This window comes from Falco cherrug, chromosome 2 (genome assembly GCF_023634085.1).
Source record: "Falco cherrug isolate bFalChe1 chromosome 2, bFalChe1.pri, whole genome shotgun sequence".
Lineage (NCBI taxonomy): Eukaryota > Metazoa > Chordata > Aves > Falconiformes > Falconidae > Falco > Falco cherrug.
The window spans coordinates 25,336,034-25,354,647 of record NC_073698.1 but is presented as its reverse complement, the minus strand read 5'-3'; the positions used below and the strand labels follow the sequence as shown (position 1 = coordinate 25,354,647).

At 40.0% G+C, this 18,614-nt stretch overlaps 1 protein-coding gene across 1 annotated transcript in view; it reads right to left on the bottom strand.

Annotated features, from left to right (window-relative positions):
* The window catches only part of KL (klotho), a 50,643-nt gene that overhangs the window by 17,273 nt on the left and 14,756 nt on the right, over positions 1-18,614 (bottom strand). The window lies entirely within an intron of this gene.

Sequence of the window (18,614 nt, the reverse complement as noted above, 5' to 3'; positions counted from 1 at the left end):
TCACTTTAATTTGTTTTATTAAAATTTGCTATTTACCTCTAGCATTAGATATTAACTACTTCTCTTGGTGTAATTCCATCTGTTACTGTGAGGAGATCCTTTCTACCAAATTTCTTTCCCATGATCTTAGAGTCAGTTGAAACAGTCTCTTGATGTTCCCTTTGAAAAATAACAGGCTAAGTTCCTGGAGCCGGGCATTATCTTCAAGCTCTCTAACCACTCTCACTGCTCTCCTCTGATTCTCTTCCAGTTTGTCATCATCTGTCTTAAACTGCAGAAGCAGAATTGGGGATAATATGCCAGTAGTAGTCTCGCCAGCAGTAAAACCAGAGACAATTTAATACACTATTTCTGCTTATGTGGCCATAGCATTACACTGTGAGCATATGTTCATCTAAACTACTGTACATCCAGAGACCTTCACCATCTAAAACATACTTTTTCTTTGCACCTAGCTTATCAAAGAATTTTGACTACTCTGTGAATCAACATCCCATCTTTTTGTCATCTACACATTAGTAGAAATTGTAATGCTTTTTCCTAGGTCCTTGATAAAAAGGAAAAAAATATGAGCTCTATTCATTAGAATAAAGCCTACCTAATAACTATTCCCAGTTTACATTTGCATTTTGAGGCTTATCACTTAGCATTTGGTTGTATGTGCTGTGATGTCATGAACCTCCAATCTTGCCATACAAGTCACAGGTGTGATGAATATATATGATAGATTATTAATCAAAATGTCACACACATTTCTAGCCCTCCCTGCAATATAAGCCATATAGAAAGCTTATATTCCAAAACATTAAAAAAAAAGCAAAAATTCCACTCCATGCAGTTGGTATGTTGGCAAATTTTATCATTAATTTACTGATACTGCTGTTCACAGTTCCTTTCCATGCACTCTTACCATTTAAGTTTTGAACCACAACAATTTCCAGTTGCCAGCATTATTAGGAAAATTAAGCAATTAAGATTATTAAACATTTTTTTACATAGACACTGTTAATTACCCAGGAAAAATAATGACTTCTATCATTCTACTGTTCTTGCAGAATGTTAATTCTCACTGCTGGGAGAAAAACAATTGGAAGTGAAGAACAACTAAAGGTAAGATCAATAACCAAGGCTCAGTTCAGCTGCCCCTATATGGAAACCTGCTGCTTTTGAGTCATTGTGGAGTATAGAAAACATCTGTGCAGATCTGACACTGACTTTAGAGGAGAATAGACCCGTGCCCTTTTAGAGTGGTCACCAAAACCCAAAGAGAGCAATCGTGGAAACTGTGAATCACAGTACACACCCAGGTGCACGTACCTGGATCAAGCTCTCAGCTGCAAACTTCAACATACATGCTCACATTTGTACTACACCAATAGCTCAAACGAACATGATGTAGTCCTACCATCTGTCTATATCAGTAAAACAGATTTTGATGCTAGTGAGAAACTAAATATAGTAACAACTTCAAAGTCTTATGTCAAAAATGAGAGCTGACCTAAGCACAGACTTAATTTTACTTCACACTGAAGCTCCATTATGCCAATGAAATAACAAAAGACATTACACATCATGACCAAAATGCTACATGCCCAACACTTCAAATATGATTTCTAAAAACATTGGGAACAAATGTGCCACCACTTGCAACTCAAATTTGCACACCCAAATTTTCCCCTCATAAATGTGCAATGTATTCTTCCTCTGTCAGATCTGACATCTCCAGATTTCCTGTCTCAAACGTTAAGATATCGCCATGCTCACCCTCAAACATGCAATTTCATCTCTGTCATCTGCACTTGCAAGCATGCTGCCCGCCAACAGAGCTCCCCCAGGACTGTGGAGGACTTGCCCCGTTAACTCAGTCCTCCCTGTTCTTACCAGTGGGGAGAGATATTCCAGGGGTTTAGTAGCTTTGCTTCTACCATGAAGCAAGGAGGAAGGGAATCCCACAGGTTACCCTTCTACACAGATAACGGGGTGCTGTTTACTCCCTCATTGCAATGAAAAAATAGGAAATGTAGCAATGTGGGATTATCTCACTCAACTTTCTAAGCAAACCATCTAGTCTGCCTCTATAGAATATGAGAAGACTTGCCTCAGATATGCAGGGTAAGTCACTCTTTGGGAGCCCATCTCTCTCCACTGATGACATAAACCCCTTTGTTAACTCAGTTTAGACAAGACACATTCTATAGATAGATGAAAGCAGGCAAGAAGCAGCTCACTTAAATGTCTACCCTCTGGAGTAAGCATAGAGTAGAATTATATTATTTCCATAAAAAACTAGCTAAACATAGAAAATAGCGCATCACAGTCCCCAGGCTCTGTGGACATAGATTAATGAAATAGTTCAAAACCACACAGAAATAAAGCTGGAAGAAGCCAGTGACAGAGCAAAGAATCTCTATGGAAATCTAGGACAGAATTAATTTGCCTGTAATTAGGTGTCTAACGCAGTTTTAGAGACTTCAGAGCATTCCAGCCACTTTCAGAAAGCTGTGAGTCTCCCATAAAACCTAAGTCACATCCCTAGCACCACAGAGACACCTGGGATACCACAGAATGTGTCATTTGGTAATTTGCACCTATACCTATCTTCAGGCAAATTAACCCCACTTCCAGGCTGGGACTCATTTTGAGCTTGAAGGCACCTTACATTTTGCTGGCCACAGGTGAGCCAGATGCCCAAGCTCCTACTGCAGGCAATGGAGATCTCAGGCTCCCCTCAGCTGCCTCAACACAGGCATCTAGTTGCCACTCCAGAAGGATATAGGCCCAGGTCACACCTCCCATTTCCATGCAGAAGTCCTAACAGCCTGAAGTCTCACATGGCACAACTCATACCGAGCTAATGGGATCCCACTCCAAGGCAATCTACTTGGTGGAATCTGGCGCAGTACAGCAACCATATCGTCACACTCAGCGGGACCACTCCCTCTGTCCCAATAACTGTATGGACTAGCAGTAGGATTTAATGTAGATGCCTAGACCTTTTTGAGGTGCCTTACCTGAATGAGGCTGGCAAACACAATCTAGGACCCAACAGGAGACCTTCGTTTTTCTGGAGCAGCAACTGGAGGCCAGGCAGAATATCCTGGGGTACCTCAAATGACACTATACCTCTTCTGGGACAACTGAAACCTTCTAGGTATCTATTAACTATAACTGGAGTTTAGTCTCCCAGATCATGTGTAGAGGAAACAAGTAGGAACCAACCTTTACATCATCAGTGCCTTTATATTTATCTGAAATATTACTTACTGATCTCAGTGACTTACCTGTGGTACCTATTTTTAGTTCACAGCTGACTAGGACTAAGATCATGGCAATCTACACTTCAGTACTTTTACTGACAGACAGCATGGTGACTTCACCTCCGTGGTTTTACAAGGTGCTGAGGGGTCTTACTTTGCTCCTTGTTAGTGTGCAGTGCTGACAGATCACCTGGCTTGACTGCAAAACTTTACTAAAAAAGGCTGGTTACAAACTGGCTCTCGGAAGGGTTGTGTAGTCACCTCTGTGTTGTGAACAGAACTGCTAAAACCAGTGTGCTGGTCTCCAGGCTGCTGAATTTGGGTAGTCTTGTCATTATTACATGTCTTCAGAGAGTAGGACATACCACTAGATACCAAACATTTGACTAACATCTTTTTGGGGGATAATACCCTATATTCTTGAAGCTGCTGAGACTTGAGCTAAGCTGGTATTGGGAAAGCTGTGGGTTAGGATTGGTGCTCTCTGTGCCTACTAGCGTCTATTCTTCAGGAGCAGACTGTCAGGAAAGCTTTTAAACAGCATTTACCTTACCCTTAAAATGCCTTAATCACTAAGAAAATCATGAAGTTTTATTATCACCATGAAAATGAATAGAAGTCTCAAGATGTAGCTTGTCCTTAGCTACGTCCATTTGTATGTTTGTACTTCACTCACCTGTCAGGCTCTGACACAGTCTCATTTTCAAGCTGATACATACTTCTTCCTCCGACTTTTCCACTCAATATATATAGACTTGGACCACACTCTACCTATACTCAGCTCATGGAAGTCTGATACTGGTCATGTTTGATCAGCCTTAAAGAGATCTCTGTGTGAGTCAAAGTCAGTAATTCCAGAATTGAGCCTTGATGAAGAGTCAAACACATTTCCAAGGCAGAAAAGCCCCCTCCGATGCCATAGCGTGGGCTAGTCCTACAAAGTCCAAATTCCTGCGCTGACAGCTGAAATAAGTCAACACAGGCAAACAGGCTTCACAATCTGACAGTCATGTCCTGCTCTATTGCAGGACAGATCTACATAGTCCAAGAATCATTAGGTGAAATCAGTTTAGTAATACACAGACATTTGTTTGCTGGAATACTCCTCTAAATTTCTGTCCAAGATCATTAAGATCTTCCTCAGTTTGGCACTGATAGCTATCATTCTGCAAGTTCTCAGTACTTACATCTATCATGATGCAAAGCCTTCACAAGAGCAAATCAAGAACTATAATTGGGAACATCATGATTCTATAATTTGTGTTCATTTCTCTAGAACAAGTTGTCCCAATTTTAAGTTGTGTCTCTTCTGAACCAATAATAATACCATTCGTTTCACAAATAAACCATACAAGTACCCTGCTCTCAATGCTGAGATGAACTATCCTGTATTAACTATTTGCATGTTAATGAAACTGTATAGGAAAGTGTTACTGAAACTCATTTAGCAATAAAAAGAGAAGAGTTAATTGGAAAAGATGTGCAAAGGCTTTTTCATTACTAGAAACAAGGCTGATGTACCTCCAACAAAAAAGTTGTTATTCAGCCCTACATCAAAAACCCTTCTGAAATGGATGTAATTACTGGAATGACATGGGAAAGTCTAGTATATGATTAGTCAGAATGTGCCTTGATTAAGAAGGGGAAAATATAATGTGTTTTTCCCCCCTATCATCAATAGCAAGTATTTTAATCTAAACCCACAACAAAGGATGTCACATTTCATGTAATGTTTCACCCTTAGATCCAAAGTCAAGTAGGTTTTACCCACACTTACCCTTAAAATAAAGACACCTTTGTCTTTGGGCAAATGTTCTCTTTCACAAACAAATTATATTCTTAATACTGAGCAACAGAAATGGGTATTTAGAAATTGCTTAAGGTTCTTCCCATCTTTCAAAACTGGGAAGATAATATCTTCATGTATGAAGCACAGGACTTTGCTATGGAATAGTGTGTTAGTCATGTAGCAACTTAATTTTTTGCTCTGTAATTCCTTCCCAAATATGTAATTTTATAGTTTTCTTTTTGAGAGTCTGTTAGTCAACATTACCACAGATTATTGATTCAATATATGTGGCATTTCTGACCAATCTCAATAATCTGGGACCAGAATTAGGCTTGCAAATGGTGCACGGAACACCAAGTGAACATTTTTCAGTCTGTAACAACTTAATGTAAAATTTGCTACAATTATAGCTTGAAGTATTGATCACACACCTGAAATACATTGTTTTGTTCCAGTTCCTTTCTCAGTGCAATTTAGTCACTGTTTTTCACAATGTGCTGGACACTGTAACATGCTGGTGCCTCATGAACATGAATTAATTTATGCCAGCCATACATAAGGTAGGAAGTAATATCATTCCTATTTTAAAATTTGGGAGCAGAGATATTACAACATGCATAGAAGAAGAAAAATTAAACCAGGTACCTTAAGTTGTAGAGCAGCGTATTAACTCTGGAACAATGCCTCTGTCTGGTATGATACTCACCTCTACAGAAGAAGCACCAAAGATGGCACTAAACACTTGTCTGAGAGCACAGCAGCTAGGTAAAACACCCTTTCTCACCATCACAGGCAAAACAGAGAAGCTTTGCAAGCACAAGAGTAGAAAGGAGAAGGTAACCTGAAAGCATGAAGCTAAGCCGCAGGCATCAAGACGCACTGCAGGTACTCCAAAAATACTAGCAGAAGGAAAAAAAACCCAAAATCAAAACAACAACAACAAAAAAACCCATAAGGAAGCAAGTAAGAGTTATTTTTACACTTTTATTTTTAATTTTGTAGCAGATGAAAGCCTGAGAAGACTTCTACTTTCACTTAACGTATGCATAAGCACAAGTGAACATTATCACAGATAGATACGCAGCAAAGAGACACAAAGTGACCGCAGTGTGACCGCAGAAGGAAACGAAAATTCCCCTGATCTCATTGTGTCAGGTGACTGCTGTAGGAAACCTCTCCTTTGAAGTACAGAAAGCCTAGATGTTATGGCAGACGCCCTGATTTAAGCCTCTCTGAGACTCACCCTGCCTTCAAAGGTCACTGGACTGTGCAACGCACCCTGCACACCCCACTGTCACCATCAGAGGCTGTGCAAACCCAGGCGTACGCCTTGGGGGGGCAGGGGGGGCTCATCTTACCGAAGTTTTGTCATCACCTGCATCTGAGCAATTCACATGCACAGCAGAGGGGGAAAGCTTCTAGGCCATGATTCACCCAAGTCATTTTTAATGCCCAGGCAAGAGTGAGATGGAAAGTCCCTGTCCCCCTCTGCTCACCGCACAGGCAGGTTGGCACAACCACTGGAGTCGACATCCCGTCCAAATAAACCAAAGCACCAAGAAGACGAGTGGGCTGGGAAAGTGGTTTGAAGTCTCCCAAGACATAACAGTCTCTGAAAATATAAAGGTCATCTGGAAAAGAATTAAGCGGCATTTGACTTTGAGAAGCAATGGGAGATGAGATAAAAATAGCTTTATTTCTGACAAGTGCTTCTGAGACACTTGATGTGTTTAATCATTTTCCGCTACCTCTGACAGAAAAGATTAATTATGGAACTGCACAAAAATAGTTCAAGGAATGTTGTGACCCATGTGAATATTAAAGATATGAGAGATTCTTAAACAGAGTACAAAAAGAAGATAAAAGTACAGAGCGGTTTGAGTGATTTAAATCTGAGAAACAATCTTGCAGTACTGAAGGGAGCTAAAATCTGATAAAAGACTTGACTGATTGGAATCTGGGACACAATACTCAGGCAGTATTTAGGGGAAAACCAAGATATAAACACTGCCATCAAAATTGTTTTGGGTATGGTGGAGGTACATAAACATAAAAAATCTCCAGGACTGAGACTGACCTGCAAAGCCCTCTACCAGAGCATGAATCTCTTGGATGACAGGCCCGGCTCCAATCATGCTGACATATTCAAGTACACGAAATACTGACAAAAAAGATACAAGGAAAAAAGGTGTGGAGAACTCGTAATCCACAAAAGCAAGCACACAGAACTGCACAGGCTGCAGTAAACAGCACAAACCAAGACCACACCACCACTTTGCAAGAGTTGGTAATCATCTGACAAATGCACTGAACAAGGAGGATGAAAAAAGCTCCATGACTTTGGAGAAACTCTTAATGGGAATGATGGTAGCAGTTGTGAGCTGAGGAAGAAGTTGAGGAGTGCCTGCAGGAAGTTCTCAAACTACAGAGCAGAGCTTCACAAGCCAAAAGCCCCACAACTCATGACTGTCCCCTGTGCTAAGGCAGAAGCTGAAACAGGAGACAGGTAAGCCTGTTGCTCTCAAAAGTCATAGTGAAGAGGACAACCACAACAGCATATATAGTCCAGTTTTAAAAAAGAAACTATTTTTGGTTAAATACAGAATCAAAATAACTAAATAAATTATAAAAGGCAAACATTTCTAGTAACTTCAAGGGTAAAAATGCTGGAAGAGGTGACTAATGTTAAGCATTTTTCTGTGTTTGATGCATCACCTGCTTTTCTGGTAGATGCACACAGGGAAGCCAAATATTCATCTATGCATATTCACCCCCTCAACGCACCATTTGGAAATGCTTGTTCTACACACTGTGCATCTATGTTTGCTAACCCAGGTGTTTCACAGGGAGAATGTATTTCTGTTGGTTTAGTGGAACCATATGAAAAGAATTGCTTTCGAAAATCTCAGAGCAGTTGGCAGAAGCTAAACAAATAAAAAAGGCCAATAAAATAAAATGGCATGTTAGAAAGAGAAATTTTCTTAGCCAGAGATAGACATAAACACAAATAAGACTAAAGCCCAGATCAATATGTGCATTCCACGGACAAGGAAGTGACAGGAAGATTTCAGCTTGCTGGGCCTAATCTACCTAGTTAAACCAACAACCCAGCTTGGAAAGATGTTAAAGACAACCTATAATTTGGGGTGAAAATCATACAATGTAGAACCCAGGTTATTCATTACAACTATCCCTGCATTTAAAACACTCAGAGTAGAAGCCCTATGCCCTGGTGTTAACAATTAACCCTGAATCTTCTCCTGGTATCAGCAGATTAAAAATAAATTGACCCAACTGAAGCATGTATCTGCTCCTGGAGATGTACTGGAACATTCTGAGTTCAACTTGATGCTGAGAGTCTCCCAAAAGAAAGACAGGAAGAAATCCCTGACATATCATTATTACAAGAACATCAACTGACACTGGATTTGGCAAATCCATGATTGTAGAGTGGGAAAGGCTGACAGACTGGCAGTCAGAAATTATTCCTGAGGTACCTGAATGTGCTGCCCTAAAAGCTCCAGAAGTTCACCTAGAGATGAATGGGTAGAGGCTTTTCATGAACTACAGTCCCAAAAGAAATTAGATTGCAGGAGTATTCATGCCAAAGTATTTATGAGTCCTGACCATCAGCCACAGAAGCAGTAAAAATATCCCCAAACCACAGAGAAAAGCTTATTGGAGCAACAAATAACTGCATGAAGATCAAGCATTTCTGATGTTCCAATCTGGCCCATCATAAAAGCAGACAGCAGGATTTACTGGGTAATGGTTGACTTTTGAGAAATTAATTATGTTATACCATAAACCACACCTGTCACAGCAAAAATGCCAGACTCTGGCATAACAGATTTAGCATATGCTGTTTTTGTGATCTTGTTGTCAGAGCAAGGCTGGGAAGAATTTCCCCCTACATTTACAGGGCAGCAATAGCGCTTTACATCACCCACTACCAAAGGACTTCACTGTACTTCAGTTTTATGCAATATTCATACCATCCAAACACGGGAAAAATTATCAGAGGCTGATCAAATCCATGTAATTTAATGAACAGGTGATGTATTAACCCAGCCAGACTCAAACAGAGCTGAAAGAGTTAATTAAAAAAGCATAAGCCGTAACATCAGGAGCACAGTTCTAAGTGAACTGATGAACAGGTCAAGTGGTACAGGAAAAAAAATATATAGGAGTAGAGAAATCACCTTATCAACAGAGAGCAAAATTAATAGGAAGCTCCTTGCTCTACAAGTTTACATGAGCTCAGATCTTTTCCGAATTTGTTTATTTTTCCCCAGGATTTTATATTGATGTTTGCAGATATGACTAAGCCTTTAACCAAGTTGCTAAAGAAGGTGCAGCAAGCAATGAGAGTGGAGATCAGGACAAAACCTGACCTCTCCAACATCCAAAAAAGGCGAGCATTGGTAGCCACACTGGGGATGCTGTTCCAGCACGGCCACTTCATTTGCACTTTGTTACACACACACCCACCCCCCACACACCCCCCACCGAAACAGTAGAGGCCATGTTATCACAAAAGCAAGGAAAGCCAGTCAGTTCACTGTACAAAAAGGGGCACGTGGCACTCCTGGGAGCATTGACACAGCGACTCAGAAATTAAGAGTAGGTGAAAGGCATAATTACCAAACTCAGCACATTTAACAGTATCAGTAAAGTATCAGCAAAGAATGAAACACGACAACAGGTGATCCCCAGTGCATACCATGGGGATGTCACCCACTTGGTTTGCAAAAGTCACTTTGAAGAGGCTAGAAGAACAGAAAGGCCCCCTCTGGGAGAAGTCATTAAGCAGTAGGTACAGAATTATTTAATATGCGCTACAGTAAGCATTTCTACTACATAAACTAGATCCTCTCCCTTTTCCGCACCAAAAGATACCACCTCCAAGTTTGCAAATATAAACTGACAGGTCCTTTATCAATCTCACAACAGAACAGTAACTGCTGCAGTGCCCCAGTACATCACTACAAGATACCGACAATCAGAGGTATGAGAACAGCATGGTAGTGGTGGTTTGACTGGGTGCTACCCACCAAATAGCTTCAGAAAGTATTTCTGGAGGAATGAGCTGGTGGATAGCTTTTCCCACCGTGAGTTCCTCTGTGAGAAACAACAGCCACTCAACAGCAAAGGGACTGGAAGAAGTCTCCACCAGGGGAGGGTACCAGTGAGTAGCAATGGAGGCTTTTGGTCCTAAATAGCTGGCATAGGAATTACAAATTTAGTCAGTGTATACGCAACCAATATATTACAAACTGTCACAGATTATATGCCACAGCAGACCCAATTGAATGAGGATCAAACAAAAATAATGACAGCCATGAGGTTAGCAACATGGTTTAATGACTGCAAAAACTTCAGGCTGTCAGACAATGGCAAGTAACATAACTCTGGCATTTGTATACAGGGCAAAGCTGAGCATCATTAAGCAAGTTAAAACAAATTTACTGTCTCAGAGCTCTTATAACATAGGTAAATGCAACCCAGAATGAAGGCAACTTACTTGAGGTGATCTGTACAAAGATTCTTTTTTAAATGAAACATCTGGATTGTTCATGCCCAAATCTAGCTCAGTTACTCATATGATAACCTCAGTTTACTCTCCTATAAGCTTGGCTATTAAATTTAATCATTCTGAGATTAGAGCTGTGCATCAATGACAACGGGCTACAGAATAAGAGAGAAAAGTTCCAGCCAGCCCTCTAGATGGATTCAAAAAGCAGCTTATCAGGATAAGCAATATAAATGTGAAGGTACCAGTTTTCAATCTTCAGACAACTGTTTAGATTACAATTTGACAGATGTGAATATGGAATTCTTCCTTCCTTTTCTAATCAGTCTGCAACTGTTTATGTGAGATCCAGCTGTGTTTGCATGCATACCCAATATAAAGCAATCACGACAAACTATCTCATTGTGTACAACCTGCCTGGAATATTCTGGTTTGCGGCATGTAACAGAACTGACTAAAGGGTGTGATTTCAATTATACACCTTTACAAGTAATGCTCAAGTTGCAAAGATCACTGAAACTGTATACTAAATTAACAAGAATCCAGAAACTTTTAGAGCAGCTTTTGCATGAATGTTGCACATAATAAAGCACTCAACTGTAACATCTGAAGTCTAGTTGGTTGCAAAACAAGCCACAAAAGCAATGATTACAGTGCACTGCAATAGCAAACAAATTACAAACAACTGCAATAGAGAAGGCGGGGTGTCATTCTTGATGGGAATCCCTCTTGTGTGGTTCCCTTCAGCTGCAGGAATTTTGAACTAGGTTCCTCATGCTGAAGCTGTAATCATACTTACACTTTTATACTTCATAATTTGCACAAAATAGAAGAGTCCGAAGTGCTGAGCAAGTTAAGGAATAGCTATACCCTAGAAGAAAAAACTGTGGACTGCCTGCAGACCTATATATGTTATCATGAGGCCACGCCAGGCAAGAAAGAGGTACAGCTCCAAGAAGAACCACTGCTTGGTGCTGATCCATAGAAACCACAGGAAGATTCACAATGTCACTGCTAGATTCAGGAGTGATAGCTCACAGTTTGCAGACTACTGAAACAGGTAATTATAGCCCAGTAAATACAGTATTGCTATTGCTAGTACCGAGGTACAGGATACCTATGAATTTTATCTTGACTCAGCAGTCATGAGTTATTGGATCTGCTTTGGGCGATCTAAAGTCTGGTTTAGCTGCAAAACTGCTCAGTGATCAGGGGAGGAGGGAACTATTGCCTGACTTGTTGGGGTTTTCCCCCCCTTTTGCTTAAAGCCGGCTCTGTGGTGGTATGGTTCTATCCAAATAGTATTACAGGACTACTTCTAGGCAACCGAACCCCAATGCTAATGCCAGCTTCTGTCTGAGACAGACCCTGCCTAACCTAGACCTGCTACTACAGAAGAGTATGGGTCGTCTGTGAATCCTGTGTCAGGCCTGTGAGCCAGTGTAAATGTCATGGGCATTCCACAACATGAATGACAGCACATATCTATGCTCAAGTAACTGAATCCCACCCCTAGGGAGCAGAAAGCAGTTCCAGATCCTGACACATAGCATTAGATGTCGGCAGCATTAATGCCCACACGTGACCTAAGATTCAGTTGCTTAAACGGAGGCATCCAGTACCATTTGGGATGTTCTGGATTATCAAGACATCTGCAATGGGCAGATAAAACACAAGACCTGTGGGAAACCTGCGTCTTCTGGGCTGGCAGCTGGAGGCAAAGCAGGATACTCTAGGCTTCTCAAATGGTACACGTTTGTCTATGTGTGCAACAGTTTTAGCCCTAACGGCCTCTAAAAGAAGTAGCCTTGCAATTGCATGAAGTTACAACTGTGAGAAGAATATATATTGTGAAAGACTGCATCAAAATCCTGCAAAGATTCAGGGAAACTAAGAGCACCTAAGCTAGACTTTTTCACTCCAGAAGTCTTACAGCAGCAACAAGCCCCGAGGGGCTGACACAGTGCATCACAGGGCCATGTAGATGGACAAGGCAAGTAGAACTGAATGACTCATAACCCAGCAGTCTTGATGCCTCAGCTATCTCCCCATATTTGCAACAGCACAGCGAACCATAGGGCTCACTGACAAGTTTTAATTAATACCATGGTTATTACTAGCCATAATTCTTCCTCATTGTTATTGCTTCCATGACATTAGGCTATGAAAGGAAGATCTCAGAAACTACAGAAGAAATGAAAACCGGTTACTTAGCAAAGGCACATCTCATCAGTTACTGTTGGAGGCAGACTTTGGTTTACCTTTATTTTGAGGAATCACCACACCCCTCAGCAGCCACCAAGAAGAGGAAAGTGCAGCTGTTCAAATCAGAACCCAGAAGAGGAGAGAGAAATTCCAGGGCAAGGAAAGATGGGGGAAACAAGAGTCACTGGAGGAAGAGAAACTCTTGGGGTACCACATTTTTAAAGACTCAAATCACAGAGCGATGACTTCAGTCAAGAGATGGAGGGACAAAATGGGGCACTCAATTTTGTGCTAGAAAAAAATTATGAATATTTGCATTTCTTCAGGGGCAAGGATGATTTATGTGTATTTATGCACTTTTCTACAAGCTTTTGGCTATACTGCAGTCACAGATTAAACTGGATTCAATTTATATCTTCTTTGATTTGGGAAATACATTTAGAACCTCATCCAAGGCGTGCTGAAAACATGAAAATACACTTTTGAGGTATAACTAAGTCCCTTTATGTCTGTTTCTAAATGCATGTTTAATGGTAGATATAAAACTGCTCTACTACAGAAATGAATGTTAACTCAAAAGCATACAAATAAGTTTTATAAGTTTTCCTGCTTTATTCTTGTAGTCTGCACATAATTAAAAGCACCATTTGAGCTAAAAGTTGGAATCTCATAGAACAGAAAACGGCAACAAACAAAAAGCATTTACAAAAAAGTATCTAACCCCTACGTTTATAAACACAATCTTCATACTGTTGATTACCTCTAGAAATTAAGCTGGGTTTCACTTGTTTGTGTACAAGGAATCCAACTAGTTTGGCTGACATAATATTGAAAAAATATTTTAACATAGTTGCTAAGAAGCTAAATGTTAATAAATTTGATATAAAAATACCAGCTACAGTTGTTTTCTTTTGGAAAGTATATTCTGAATTTTTATACAATGCGCTATAGAATAGGGGGGTTTACCACATCAATGAACTGCAACCTCAGCCTTACCAATCAAGAAAAGAAATCACAGTAAAAGACCTAAAGCAGCTTTTATCCAGTCCTTAGAGAAAGAAAATTTAAAAAAAATAGAACACAGCAAAAAGAAAATGAAAAGTGTTGTCAGGGTAATTATCTAGTTAAGCCACACAGAAAAGGGCATGTGTTGGCTCATACATAGAGTTGCACATGCTAATTAACTACTTTTCTTTCATCAATACTTGTTTCAGCTTCTGTGCTCTCACCACCATAGTACTAGACACTTTCTGACCAGAATTAACATCATATTAACACACTGAGGTATTCATAAATATTGTGCCAATTGGACAAATTTTAAACATACTTAGCACAGTTAGGTTTAGACTTTACTCTGGCAGTGTAATGAGCACTTCTGGAGGCCTAGCATGTGATTTTTCCAAACAACTTGGCATGTTTCAGATGTCCTTAACCAGCTCTTTGCCAGTTCTCTGTTCATATTCTCTTTTGGAGGCAAAATAATTGTCACTTGAAGAAGAGACAGCAGCTTTGATATTGGGCTTTCTTTATCTAAGAAACCTACAAAAGATAATTTTTACTCTGGCTAACACTGCTGCAGAATGAAGTCGTTAAAAAAATACTGCATGAGTTGAAGGAACTGACACAAGGGGAAACTGATAGAATTTCTCTTTTGTCTACTATTTCAAAGTGCAATGCCAAACTCCAAATTGCTCTAGAACAAAATATAAAGCCAGTGATGTAATTTGTATACATGAATGACTGTCATCACTGGACTATGAATATAAAAAATAAAATAGCTGTATATACCTCTTTTTTTTCCTACTGACTCCAGATACGGCTAAAAACTTTATTTTTTTTTCCTTGGCCATTTTAAATATAGATACAGAAACATAAGAACAAATTAAAACCTTAAAAAAGCCGTTAACTCACAGCTTCAGGTACACTCTTTAAGCAATTTGTCTCAGATTGGCATTTGTTTCTGGATAACCATGCCTTTGGAAATTCTGCCTGTACACTGTAACATGTAAATATCCAGTATCAAAGTATAGTAATGTTTTCAATAATTTAAAGAAAACCTATTCTGGGAGAAACCCCAGTTTTAAGATCAAAATGTATTAGAACAACAGTAATGCAACTTCATACACTTCCTGTAATGGCATCACTTCATCCTCCTATGTCCACCTATATATATGCCAGAAAGTAACACTGCTCTGCTGCACAGTTACCATAAGGGTAGGTACGTTAGCATTTGTCAGAAGGCCACATACAATTGTGGTAATTAGGTCAATATCCAACAGTGAGACAGATGCCTACCATTTAAATATTGCCAGTTTTAAAGGAGGGCAGTTCGAAATAATGAGTCTGGAGAGACACCTCATTTCTAAGTAATTGACCAAAGAGCTATACAGATAGAGCAAAAACTTTGAGCTGATTCCCATGAAGACATCAATCAAAATGCTCTCAGAGCATTTGTAAACTAGCTCAGTGTCTGTTACAGCCCTGCTCACAGACAACACGCTGATCAGAGACATCTCAAGCTTAAATACAGGAGGACAGGAAGAGCAATAAATTCAGTGACTGATTTTTTTTAAAATACCACTTTTGATTTTTAGACCAGCACAGGCTCATGCAAGCAGCCAGATGGCTTACATATATTCTGGGCTTCTCAGATGAAAAAGGAGATGAAGCGTACCCCTGTGCCTAATATAATTATAATGCGTAGCTGGTTAATTTCCAGCCATAGTACCTGCACCTACTTTAGCAAACAGTAGAGCTGAGGACCCAGTATCTACAATAACCTACGGACCAGAAGCCAGTCAGCAGCTGGATTACACCAGGCGTGGTTCTGCAAACCAGCTTCCAGCTTAATTTCATCCAAAACCAATACAACTAGGTACTCCGAACCCACTTCAGGCTATGAACTGTAGTACAGCAAATGGAGGCAATTACGAGATTCACGTTGCACATGCACTCCTGATTTGTAATGTAATGCTACTGTAGATGAATGCTTAAACAGCCTAATGCTACAAAAGCACGAAAACCTTTGTATTTTTTATCCAAATCAAACAGGAAAACAATCTTTCATTTTGAAAGATCCCACATGGTGCATAAGGCAGTGAGAGCTGTCCAACCACTTTGTCCTAGAGAAAAAGTTTTTCATTAGCCACAGCTACACAACACAACCTTCAATGAGTATGTAGCACAAAGCATATTGAAAAAATGGATTTACGACAAGATATATTAAATCAGGATGGTGCTTTAGATATTAAGAAATTAATAGTTTGCAGAGCTTACATGGAATTGTAGTTCAGTCAATGACGCTACCTACAGAAAACAGAGCAGCTGGCAGTTCAGTAATTAACGAGCTGCCCAAACACCAATGAAAAGAAAATTGTTGGCTGAATCGGTGTGAAGGCCTTAAAGAGCCAGGCGTTTTGCTGAGACAAAGGGAGGAAGGCAGGGAGGGCAGAAGAAAGGCAGGAAGGCAAGAGGGAAGGAGGTAGAACAGATTGCATCCCATTAATTGAACTTTTTCACTGGAAGCTCTTACATACATGAACGCTCTTACAGAAGAGCTAAAATAATCTGCATGAGACACATAGGCACATTCTTACTGTCTTACTGGAAACAAAAAAAGTCTCTGTAGAAATAAGCACTCGGGGAAAAAAGTAAGGCTCCATCTATAGGAATCAAAACCCACTCTCCTCGTACTAGTGAGATGCAAAAAAAGCAGAGGCGTTGGAAAGAAATACTGGAGAAACAGTAAAGATTGTATATACATATTTTCAAACGTAAAATAATTCAAGAGTATTAGGATATGTTTTATAGCCAAGTGCATTAGATGCATTAGATGTTTATTACCAAATGAACTACTGGGAGCATCTGGTAATACAGAGACAGAATATAAGGACAAAAGAGATGCTCTGCTGGGTCAGATGAAGTTCGTCAAGCCCTGTACCATCTTGGATAGCAAGGTGCTGTTTTAGGAGAGCAAGTGAGCCCAGTCACTTTCTGAGATCCAGCCTCCTACTTCCCGGACATTCACACTGTTCTGCTGGGGATGGTAGGGGGTGCATTCCTGCCTATTTTGTTTAGTATCTGCTTACGGACCCAGTGGTCACGTATTTGCCTACTCCCTTTTTGAGTCTGCTGGTACAACCTGCTTCCAGAACCTGTTATGGCAATAAATTCCCAAAGTTCATGACCCACTGTGTAAAAAGGACTGAACTGTTTGCTCTGGGTTTCTTTTATAGTCCATGGAGAGCAACAGGAAATTTTAAATTGCAGTTTATCTTACCCCTATGTAGATGGGTAAAATTGGTCAGAATTATCATGCCTTGAAAGTCTCTCCACTGACCACCCAGGGAGCATAACCTAACTTGTTCGCATGTGTGTACAATGCAAACACCTAAAGTGAGATGAACCACACCCTTTAAATCTTAAATTGGTCCTTTCAAATTTAAAGTGTATTGTTTAGCTCAGTTTAATTAAACATAATTAACATATATATATAAAGTCAGAGAAATTTATTGCTACTCTGAGAGTACTGCCTCCAGAATTTCTTCTTTCAGGGATGACTCTGTGCTGCAGGATTAAAATGGGAATGAAAGCAGAGGCCTTCCACAAGTCTGATCTGCTGTAGACCAGGAGTCAATCCTGCCAGTTGTGAATCTCCCCAACTTCCTGCATGATGATGACTAATCAACTGCTATGTTTTCATTGTGGACCCAACAAAGGATTTCACATAAATGTATGAAACATTCTGAGCAAGGCACTGGAAATGGTTTGTTAAATGACACAATATTCCAGAAGATGGTGATGAGTCATATTACTGTGTAAAAAGAATTCTGACTTCAGAGAATTTTCACAGAAATACAAAAAATACCTTACAGAAAAAGTGATTGCCATCTTTATGATCCTGTGTCTACTATCTGCCAGGGATTAGGAAAACTTGATTACAAAATCAAGAAGAGCCTCAAGGGCATCAGGTTCAAACCCCTGCTGCTATGGCCATATATACAACACGATCCTATTTATAACCTGATCCAGATTCACTTTAACATTGGCTAGGTATTTTGTTCATACTGTTCTCTCTGGAAGACTACGACAGAATCACACATCGTGAACCGTTTCCTTTTTTCCCCGATTTTCAGGTTAAATTTATTCATGTTCAGTCTAAACACTGTGGTGCTTGCATCAAAACTTTGCCTGGACTTAGTTTCCTTCACTTGTTTCTGCCACTGATCTAATTATAGACAGCAAGTATATCCTCTCCCAGTGTTCTTGCTCAGGTAAATAAGCCATGTTCTGGTATGGTAATTCCTCATCTCTGCTGGAAACATCACCTGACACAGACTAGAAACAAATGTGCCTTTGTCACAGCTGGATTATATTGGCATCTGATGGTCACGCTGTGATCAGCGAGTTTTCATCTTACGGAAAAAAATGGTCTGAGTCTCCATTCATCTATTTATTATCCTGATTATTGTTTGCACTGGCACTGCTTCCTCAAGTTTAGCTCCTGCTCTAATTAGTACAATCCTAGTCTGTGCCAAAGCATGAGAGTTAATAATACATTAACCAGTCCTGCTAGGAACTGCCCTTGAGCCTAATGCTTCTACTTTCGCCACCATTTCAAGTGTCCTACTGAAAATACAGACTGGTTAGGTTTATCACATTTTCTTTTTGTAGATAATCACTTATCACAGAAGGCTATCAGATGGCTTTAGTTTGACTTTGATACCATAAATTCATAGTAGTTTGTGCCCGTTGCGCCTGTAGCTGTTTGCATTCATCTAACAGTCATGCTCATTAATCTTTCCTGTCTACATATCCCAGTGCTCAACAT